Raw genomic sequence first — 10,696 nt, 5'->3', positions numbered from 1 at the left:
AGGCTTGAGAGCTTTATAAATACGGTTTGCGCTCCCTTTTGTCATAGGGCGGAGGGAAGCTCATCGGTGGGGCCACGAGCTGAGTGCGTCTAGTCACTCCGTCCCATGTCCCTTGGGAAGGTCTGAGACTAGGGCCAATCAGCGGCCCTAACAGGGCCCTCCCTGAGCTTCGGGGAGGTGAGTTCCCAGAGAACGGGGCTCCGCGCGAGGGCAGACTGGGCAGGAGATGCCACCGACCCCGCCCTTGCGGAGGGTCGTGGCGGATGCCTCCCTAGCCGGAGCTTGGAACAGACTCACGGCCAGCGAAGTGAGTTCAATGGCTGAGGTGAGGTACCCCGTGTGGGGGCCTCATAACCCAATTCAGACTACTCTCCCCCCCGTCCTCTTTTAGGCTGTGGAAGGAAGGCTGAGTAAGCAGACGTTTTAGGGATGGAAGGGCCGTGGAAGCTACAGACAATGGTAATGAACTCGGAAAACCTGGTCAAGTGAACCTTAGAAAAGGTGGGTACCACCACCCCGCTGGGAACATATCCCTGAAATCCTGTCTCAGACCCTCTGAATTAAAAACCGAGAGTGCATTTTTAACGAGAACAACCAGTGTATTGGTGATTTTCATGTAGATTATAGATATTTATTCATTACTTCAGCACATTTATTGGACACCTTGGTGGGTTCTGGGGATATGGTAGTTTAGCCAAAATAGACATGGTTCATGTCTTCATGGACCTTAGAGTCTACTTGGGGACAGACGTTAATCAAGTAATTACACAAGCAAAAGTACAGCAGCAACAAGCGCTATAAGAAATATAGTAAGGGAAGTTCTAATGGGAGAACAAACTGGGGAACTCATCACCAAGGAAATGACAGGAGTTGAGCTGTGTCAGAAGAATCAGTAAGTGAAGAGGAGAGACACGGAGGGGCTGGAGCAATAAAGCGGGAAGTGTGGTGTGAGACGAGCTGGAGAGGCAGCCAGGGCCCGCAGCAAGCCAGGCTTTCCAGGTCAAGGCTAGAATTGTGATTTGTTCTAATACGGATGTGTGTGTGAACTACAGATGGATTAAGGACTGACATTCAAAAATAAACTTGAAAACTCTTAGGTAGAAAATACACGTAAATAACATAGAGAACAGACTTGTGGTTGCCAAGGGTAAGAGAGGTGGGGGAGGGAAGGATTGGGAGTTTGCCATTAACAGATGTAAACTAATACATATAGGATGGATAAACAACAAGGTCCTATGGTATAGCACGGGGAACATTATATTCAATATCCTGTGATAAACCATAATGTAAAAGAACATGAAAAAATATGTATCTATATCTGAGTCACTTTGCTGTACAGCAGAAATTAACACAACATTGTAAATCAACTATACTTCAGTAAAATTTAAAGAAAATACACATAAATATCTTTTAGACCTTGAGGGAAGGGACGGGTTTCTAAAGACACAAACGTCATTGAGTATGAGAGAAAATATTGATAAATTTGATTATATTAAAATTGAGAAATTTTGTTCACCAAAACATGTAAAGTTTAGAAAGAAGAAAATAAATTTTTCTCATTATTTGCATGTGGTTTGATTAGGGATAAGAAATCCAGAAGAAACTGGGGGATAAATTTTTTAACTCAGTAAGGAAGCTTAGCAAGGCTGCTAGAAAGTAACATGTAAGAGTAAATTGTATCTTTATAAAAGAGCTTCAAACAACGAGAAACAGAATTTTTAGGAAAGATACCACTTAAAATAACATAAAAGCATATCAAGTATTTAGGAATAAATCTAACAAAATGTAAGTGTTCAACAAATGTTTGTTGGATTGGATGGGATTGGTTAATCTGTTTCTGAGATATGTCAAAGCCTGTTGCATCTGACTTAATTATGGCACAAACACGTTAGACTGGTCTAAAAGGCATTCATTTGGAAATAGGAAGACAATAAAAATCAAAGTTTATTAAAAATAGTTAATACTGAGTAGAGCTTTGTGTACTAGACATTGAGCTAAGTGCTCTCTACATGCATAACCTCATTTAATCTTTATAATGATAATAGCTAGAATTTATTTAGTGCTTACTATGCTATGAGCTTTACATATATTATTTAATTCTCACAACAACCCTACAGGGTAGGTATTATTACTATCTCCTTTTTATAGTTGAGGAAATTGAACTTTAGAAAAATGTAAGTAATTTATTCAAGGTCACGCAATGTATTGGTTTGCTAGGGCTGTCATAACTAAGAAGTACAGGCTGGGTTGCTCAAGCAGCAAAAATTTATTTTCTCAAAATTCTGGAGGCTGTAAGTCCAAGATAAAGGTGTCGGCAGTGTGGGTTTCTTTCTTTTTTAAAATTAATTAATTATTGGCTGCGTTGGGTCTTCGGTGCTGCGCGCGGGCTTTTCTCTAGTTGTGGCGAGTGGGGCGTACCCTCCATTGCGGTGCGCGGGCGGTGTTTTCTATTGTTGCGGAGCATGGGCTCTAGGCCCGTGGGCTTCAGTAGTTGTGGCTCGCGGGCTCTAGAGTGCAGAGCTCAGCAGTGGTGCACGGGCTTTGTTGCTCCGCGGCATTTAGGATCTTCACCTGTGTCCTCTGCATTGGCAGGCAGATTCTCAACCACTGCGCCAGCAGGGAAGCCCCAGTGTGGCTTTCTTCTAAATCCTTTCTCCCTAGATTGCAGGTGGACGTCTTCTTCCAGTATCTTTCCTGCTAAGCCTGTTAACTTGACTATTACCCTGAAGGTAAGTTCTAACTTGAGTAGATCTAGACTGTTTATAATGAAACCTGTCACCTTGCATAAATTAACCATGTTGAGGTCACAAAGGATACGAAATTATCCCAGAGGAATGAAAATTGTTTGCAGTAGGTCCAACTAAACAAGAATGTGTGTAAATAGCTCGAATTAGCCCATATTTGCTTGTGCTAAGTATATTAAAAGGAAACTTGGTTTAAAAAGTTTAATCTAAAAACAGTGCAAGTAGCATCATTGGTCCTTAAAGAGACAAGTAGGTGAAGGGTGGGGGTTGCATCATTTCAGCACCTTTTAAGGTAAAGGAGGAGGGAATCATCATTAGCCAATCAGGCGGAGGAGGGAATCATCATTAGCCAATCAGGCTCTGAGGCCACTTCTCAAAGCTACTTCCTGTCTCTCCACCTTCTCTCTTTCCTTTTGGTGGTGGGCTGGTGAGTGTGCACTTAATTTTGCTTCCTCATTGTTTTGAATTTCTCTTCAATTTGAGCCATTGTATCCTGGTGGCAGGCCTTTATTTCAAGCCAGCCTTGGAGTGTGGGTGAGCTACAAGGCGATTAATTTTGGCTGTGTGGAGATTGGAGGAAGGAAGTGAAATGATCTGCCTGGCTTGTTTCCACGTGGGCCTCTGCTGGACTGGGTCTGCCATCCTTCTCCGAGACAGGGTGACCTAGGAACAGTAGACTCTGATTCATGTACATAGTGTTTCTGCAAAATGCCTGGATTCATTTTGCTTGGAGGAAAATGTACTGTTATTATCTCAATGCTGTTTTGACTTCTGTCTTCCTTAGTGAGAGGGTAGATCTTGGGAGGAGTTCAGACTAGTCAGTTTTAATTCTCCTGTATCTGCAGGGCCCAGGTTCTTACTGGGTTTGTGGGAGCTGCAGTGGATGTTGTCTTTGCCCTGGTCTTTGCTCAGAGCAGTTCGGCTTTCTTAGTGGGACTAGGCTGCAAACTCTGAAGTCAGATGATTTTAATGAGCTCTAAAAGGAGCTCCCAATTTTAATGTCGGCACTGTGCCCTAAAAAGCTTAGGATATACTGAAAAAGATGAGGGGCCTTAGCGTAATGCAAGCCTAAATCAAATTCCAGCACCACAGTTTATTCCTCCAGTGATCTTGGGTGAGTCATTGAACTATTCTTAAGCTTAGCTTTTTAAAAAATAATTTATTTATTTATGACTGCGTTGGGTCTTCGTTGCTGCGCACAGTCTTTCTCTCATTGTGGCGAGCAGGGGCTACTCTTCGTTGCGGTGTGGTGCGTGGGCTTCTCATTGTGGTGGCTTCTCGTTGCGGAGCACGGGCTCTAGGCGTATGGGCTTCAGTAGCTGTAGCACGCAGGCTCAGTAGTTGTGGCTTGCAGGCTCTAGAGCGCAGGCTCAGTAGTTGTGGCACGTGGGCTTAGTTGCTCCGTGGCATGCAGGATCTTCCTGGACCAGAGCTCGAACCCATATCACTTGCATTGGCAGGCGGGTTCTTAACCACTGCGCCACCAGGGAAGTCCCAGACTTAGCTTTTGAAGATCAAAGTATACAAAGTCTAAACACTAGTCCGTGTGACATACCTTCTATAAGTAAGCAATAAATTTATTGTGGATATTCTTTTTCTCATAAAAAGTTTGCCTAGTGACTTTGAGTGACATACATTAGTCTGAATATAATGTATGTGTTATCCTTACAGGTAGAAGGTGTGAGAGAGACATAAACTAGTGCATGGAATGTGGTAATAGCCAGGTGTAGATCCCCCATAATCCTTATAATTCTCAAGCTTTACTGTTAAATTTATGTTATTTGAATAGGTAATAATACATTCACATTGTTCAAAATTCAAAAGGGATCATAGTGTACATAATGAAGTCTCCTAAGCCTGATTCCCCTCCTCAGTAAGTGTTAATAATTTCTTGTGTATCCTTCCTGAGATATTTTATGTGTATATAAGCAAATATATGTACTTACCCCTCTTGTATACATACTCTACCATGTATCTTACTTTTCCCACTTAGGATTTCCAAGTGAGAAAATATAGAAGGTCCACATTCTTTAACATGGTTACATAGAAATCTATGTATGTACACACCATAGTTTATTTAACCTTTGTTGGTGTACATTTAGGTGGTTTACAATCTTGTCATTCCGTTCAAAATGAAAAACCTTGTACCTAAGTCATTTGTCAACATGCGACATTTCAGTTGGGTTTTGATATATTCTTGTTTATAAGGACTCTAAATATGCAGTACTTCCTGTTATTTTGTGCACATAGTGATGACTAGAAACTAACACCCTAAATATCTTGATTGAACAATAAAGGATTTGCTATCAAAACCAAAACCATGCTGATGGCCTTTATGTGAATATATCCTTGCCCACTTCAGTTTAAGTAAGGGATGGTTTATTTTGTTGTGAACACATATTTAATGTTGAGAAGGAATGACAGTGTGAATCAGAGAAGCCACATGGTCTTCGTGTTCACAAGTGCAGAAGGAGCATGCTTGCCATGTTTACTTGGCAAAATATGGGCTGGATATCTTTCTGAAATTATGGTGTTGAGTGAGTAAACTCATATTTTAGCATTAAGTTAGGAAAAACGGAAATGTTTTGGGGGCTGTAAACATGCAAAATAAAAGAGGAAGCCTTTGTGAATTCCTCCAAGGCTATTTTAAAAGTCTTAAAAGGTCCATATCATGTCTTGTGAAACATCTAGTTTTCCAGTTAGGAGGTTTTGCTGATTGGGAGAAAAATTAGTTTTCAGTGGAAGTATGCTTTTGTTATGGAGTAATTTTATTTAGAATACGTTGGAGTCTTCATTGCTAAGTAAAGAATGAGAGGAAGGGGAAAGCAAACTTTTTTTTTTTTCTTAAAAGACACGAATCTTGGATTTGGAAGGGCATTTATGAGTACATGAGTGACTTTCCTGGCTTCAAAATTATTGTGAAAGTGTGAAATTTTAGGCAGAATATTTGCATTCTTATTAGCTGGTTGATCTTGGACACTTAATAGAAACAACATACTAAATATTTAACTACATGCCAGCTACTGTGCAAAGTATTTTATATTTATTTTATGTCATTTAATCTTCACAACAATTCTAAGAGGTAGGTGGTATTTGTCCTTATTTTATGGAAAGGGAATCTGAGACTTAGAGAAGTTGTGTAACTTGCCCCAGGTCACAGCAAATATATGGGGGAGCTAGGATTCAAATCCCCTTCTGTCCAACTTCAAAATCCATCTTAACCACTAAGCTAAGTTGCCTGCCATTTATTTAAACCTTGCTTGTATACCTATAAAATGGAGATGACATAGTACTTGCAAAATGAGGTACTATGTGGACATATATGGACAGTGCTTTATAAATTCTAAGTTAGGCAAAGTATTATGAAATAGGTAAAATATGAAGTTAACAGAGTAGGTTTTATTGCCTTTTCATATTGATTTTAAATCATTCCTTATTGCTGTTTTGACCCAAAGCCCTCAGGTACTATATTTTTATTTCATTTTTATTTTGCTCCACCAGCGGTGGGACTGGGATTGGGTGAAATGGTGGTCTCTTGGGATGAGCTGTATGATCAGTCAGTGTTTCTGATCTCACCACTTTCATTTCATATGTGCTCTGAGTGGATTCCTCCTGCACTAAGAGGTTAAAACAATCGGTATTCTTGGCTAAAATAACTGACAGTGAATGGGAAATAAAATGTGGTTGTCTTTTCTGATAGTACAGCCTTACAGAGCTGTCTCTAGAAGAGGACGGTGCCAAGCAACCAATTTAGCTTTTACTCCTGTACAAAGTTTTGTGTTGTTTTCCTTCTGCTTCAGGTTGAAGATGGAATCCTCTGAGGAAGAAAGGCCTAGCTCTTCAGCACCGTGTGTGCCAGCCCAGAAGCAGCAGTGTGAAAGCCTCTGTAACATCTGCTGCAGACCCCTAAAAATCAAGGAGGATTGGATTTGGACATCCTCAGTAGAAATGGTTAAATGCTGATGGGATCATAAACGTAAGTACTTGAACTTTGACCAAGATATGATGCCTTAAAGTGCTCTCTGTTTCACATGTGTATGTGCCTTTTCTATCTAAAAAAGATAGGTTCGTGGAGTTACCGTTGTATCCCATAGTGTGAGATACACAGTAGGCACTGAGTAAATTGGAATGGAACTGAGTAAAATTGAGTGATCACATAACCTTAAAATAGAAGCATCAGCTGATTCAGTATTAGCAATTTGTGGTTTGTTATCAGGCCTCATGAAGCATCTATTCACTTGTAAAATGTACCTTTTGCCGGTGAGCACCAGTCCTTTGAAGAACTTACTGCCACAGGAAACAAAATGAGCAGGTCATTGATTGTTAATGGGATATTTACAGAATGTTTACTTTAACTCCCTAAACAACTCAGTAAATATACGATGGCCTTCAGGTGGTAGAATAACACTTGCTGAAGCGTGACTAGAATCCTGCAGGGAGCATCACACATTGGGAAAGGCATCATATATCATCAGGATTTATGTGCTAGGCTTTGTGCTATGTGCCAAGGACACAAAGACCAGGCCCTTTGCAATCTGGGTTTTGTTTGTGAGATGAGGCAAACAGAGAAGTTACGCTTTTAAATCTATAATTATTTTTGTGTAAGAAGTACTTGGACACGGACTTTTGAGGTTAGACAATGTTGAAACTCTCACAATAAGAAATGGTGAGGGCTTTCCTGGTGGCGCAGTGGTTGAGAGTTCGCCTGCCCATGCAGGGGCCACGGGTTCGTGCCCCGGTCCGGGAAGATCCCACATGCCGCGGAGCGGCTAGGCCCGTGAGCCATGGCCGCTGGGCCTGCGCGTCCGGAGCCTGTGCTCCGCAACGGGAGAGGCCACAGGCCGGCGTACAGCAAAAAAAAAAAAGAAAGAAATGGTGAAATCTTGCAATAAGTCTTGCTTGCTATGTTCCCTTAGTTAATTTCTCATGCTACTGATCTCCAATACATTTTGAATAATTAAAGCACCATTCAAGTATAGGACAAGAAGGAGTAAAATAACACTTTGATTATATCTCTGAGTTACTTAAAACACCTCATTTTCTTTGACCTATTGCCATTCTTTTATTTATTTTTTTCTGGTACGCGGGCCTCTCACTGTTGTGGCCTCTCCCATTGCGGAGCACAGGCTCCGGACGCACAGGCTCAGTGGCCATGGCTCATGGGCCCAGCCGCTCTGCAGCATGTGGGATCTTCGCGGACCAGGGAACGAACCCATGTCCCCTGCATCGGCAGGCAGATTCTCAACCACTGCGCCACCAGGGAAGCCCCCTATTGCCATTCTTAATACGTTCTAAAGCAAACCATCCTTTGTAGCTCTGCTTCTTATTTCACGTAGGAAGTGGCATTGTGAAGTGAAAATATGGAGTTGTGACAGAATTGGGTTTAAATCCTAGCTCTTAATAGCTGCATGGACTTTTGAAATTTATTTAACTTCTCTGAGCCTCAAATTTCCTTGTAAATATGAGAAAAACTTTTGTTATAAAGTTTGAAATGGTTTCAATAGTTCTTGACAGATTGTAGGAATATTTAAGAACGATAGCTACTACTTCCTTTCTGTCAGCTTATTTTAGTCTTACCCACCCTTTAAGGCACTGCTGTCCAACACAACTTTCTGTGATGATGGAAATATTCCATATGTGTACTATCCAGTTTGGTAGCGATCAGCCACATGAGGCTATTGAGCAATCAAAATGTGACTGAAGAATTTAATCTTTAGTTTAATTTAAATTTAGGCTGTATGCGGTGTTAACCTATTGGAGAGTGCAATTTTTATTTTATTGAGATATAATTGATGTATTACATTATATTAGTTTCAGGTGATCAACATAATAATTCAGTATGTGTATATACTATAAAATGATTACCACAATAATTCTAGTTAAGATCCATCACCACACCTAGTTACAAATTTTTTCTTCTTGTGTTGAGAACTTTTGAGATTACTCTCTTAGCAACTCTCATATATATAATAAATATTATTCTAAGTGCAATTTTGAGGCTCATTCAAGACCTACCTCTTTTTCATGAAGGCTTCCTTGACCAATGATTCTTCTTAACATTACTTGGTTCTCTCTCCCACTTACCATAGACATTAATTTTCATGAGTGTTGTCTTTCTAGCTAGATTGTATTTGAGATTGTGGAGTTTTAAATTTCCCCATTGCTGCATGAAAAGGACCATGATAAAAATATAACTAACGTGTAGTTAATAATTTTAAATGATCATTAAATGTAATAGAATTTTCTAGTTAGTAATTAGGTGAAGAGTAGGGAATAGTATGAAGGTTGCTTACGGTGATGAGCTTTGTGTCTAGTCTGTTTCACTCATCATTTTAGGTGATGAGCTTTGTGTGCAGTCTGTTTCACCTAAAAGTTCAAATTACACTCAAGCTCTGGAAGAACAAATTAAAGCCTTTTTCTTACAGTGCCATCTTGTGGCCGATTTGTGCTCCAAAGAATGCTAATTCAAATTTGCTATGTCAAGGGAAGGTTTTCTTTAGTTTATTGTGATAAAACTTTAACAAAAGTAGAGGTTAAATATAATTGACACTGGCTCAAATGAAATATGCTTTGAAAATAAAGCTGACTATTTTAGTTTGACTTCTCATTTATTTGACTCTTAGGAGTTCTTAGCTCCTTCCTTTTTTTTTGAAAGGATTTTGTGAATTTAATGACTGGTTATCCTGTGGTGGTTATGAGTGTTTTCTGCAATCACTACCCTGTGAACTTGGAGAGACTGGCAGTAACCCATGCCATTTATCCCATGGCTGCCAAGCTCTGTTTGCAGCCAGCACACGGCTCCTTCTTTTTGCATACCTATTCTTTTGTTAGACTGTTGACTTTTATAACCTTTCAGAGGTTGGTTACATTTATCATACAGTTTTATCCAAACGTTTAAATTTATACAAACAGCGGAGCTTGTACAGAAGTCCTGCCCTAGTCTGATACTGAGTTTGGGCATTTGATGACATCCTCCAAGTAGATAGGTCAATTTATACTGCTGAATGGAGATTCAAATAAAGAATGAACAGTTTTCTTTGAGGTTAATTTTCCTTGAGGCTATATGGGTGTGACTTGGTGTGGAGTAGGCTGGTGTGCATTCAAGTCTTATAGTCAGAGCATTTGCATATTTTTAAAAAAGATTTATTTATTTAATTTATTTATTTTTGGCTGCGTTGGGGCTTTGTTGCTGTGCATGGGCTTTCTCTAGTTGCGGCGAGTGGGGGCTACTCTTCGTTGAGGTGCACAGGCTTCTCATTGCAGTAGCTTCTCTTGTTGCGGAGCACGGGCTCTAGGCACGCAGGCTTCAGTAGTTGCGGCACGTGGGCTCAGTAGTTGTGGCTCACAGGCTCTAGAGGGCAGGCTCAGTAGTTGTGGTGCACAGGCTTAATTGTTCCGTGGCATGTGGGATCTTCCTGGACCAGGGCTCAAACCGGTGTCCCCTGCATTGGCAGGCAGATTCTTAACCACTACGCCACTTTAACCAGGGAAGCTCCTGCATATTTTAAAATTTATTAATTTTTTATTTTCCAGACATGATGCCAGATAGTTGATAAATCCTATAGCTCAGCTTGATTCCTAGATACAAGCTGGATTCATTTGATACCACAGGTAAGTATAAAAGAAAACCTTCATTTTTACCTCATTTGAATTTCTAATCACCTAGCAATTTTGGGGGCTCAATTTTCTTTCTTTTTTAAATATTTATTTATTTATTTTGGGGGCTGCATCGGGTCTTAGTTGTGGCACGTGGGATCTTTCACTGTGGTGCGCAACTTATCTCTAGTTATGGTGCACGGGTTCCAGAGTACGTGGGCTCTGTAGTTGCTGCACACGGGCTTAGTTGCCCCGCGGCATGTGGGATCTTAGTTCCCCCACCCGAGATTGAACCTGCATCCCCTGCATTGGAAGGCAGATTCTTAACCACTGGACCACCAGGGAAGTCCCCGGGG

The 10,696-nt window shown here is 40.7% G+C and overlaps 1 protein-coding gene across 8 annotated transcripts in view; it reads left to right on the top strand.

The window, feature by feature from the left end:
• The window catches only part of CCNB1IP1 (cyclin B1 interacting protein 1), a 49,881-nt gene that overhangs the window by 23,184 nt on the left and 16,001 nt on the right, over nt 1-10,696 (top strand). For 3 of the 8 annotated variants that reach the window (XM_055088350.1, XM_055088351.1, XM_055088353.1), the window contains exons 1-5: nt 62-307; nt 392-501; nt 2,662-2,729; nt 6,545-6,720; nt 10,278-10,355. The gene's annotated coding sequence lies outside the window, so the exon portion shown is untranslated. Of the gene's footprint in view, nt 1-60; nt 308-391; nt 502-2,661; nt 2,730-3,129; nt 3,172-3,782; nt 3,859-6,544; nt 6,721-10,277; nt 10,356-10,696 lie in introns of those variants that run through there. The other 5 variants (XM_055088352.1, XM_028495588.2, XM_007127736.4 and 2 more) reach the window with 5 other exon arrangements.

This window comes from Physeter macrocephalus, chromosome 11 (genome assembly GCF_002837175.3).
Source record: "Physeter macrocephalus isolate SW-GA chromosome 11, ASM283717v5, whole genome shotgun sequence".
In the NCBI taxonomy this organism is placed as follows: domain Eukaryota; kingdom Metazoa; phylum Chordata; class Mammalia; order Artiodactyla; family Physeteridae; genus Physeter; species Physeter macrocephalus.
This window is presented reverse-complemented; position numbering and strand designations above follow the sequence as displayed.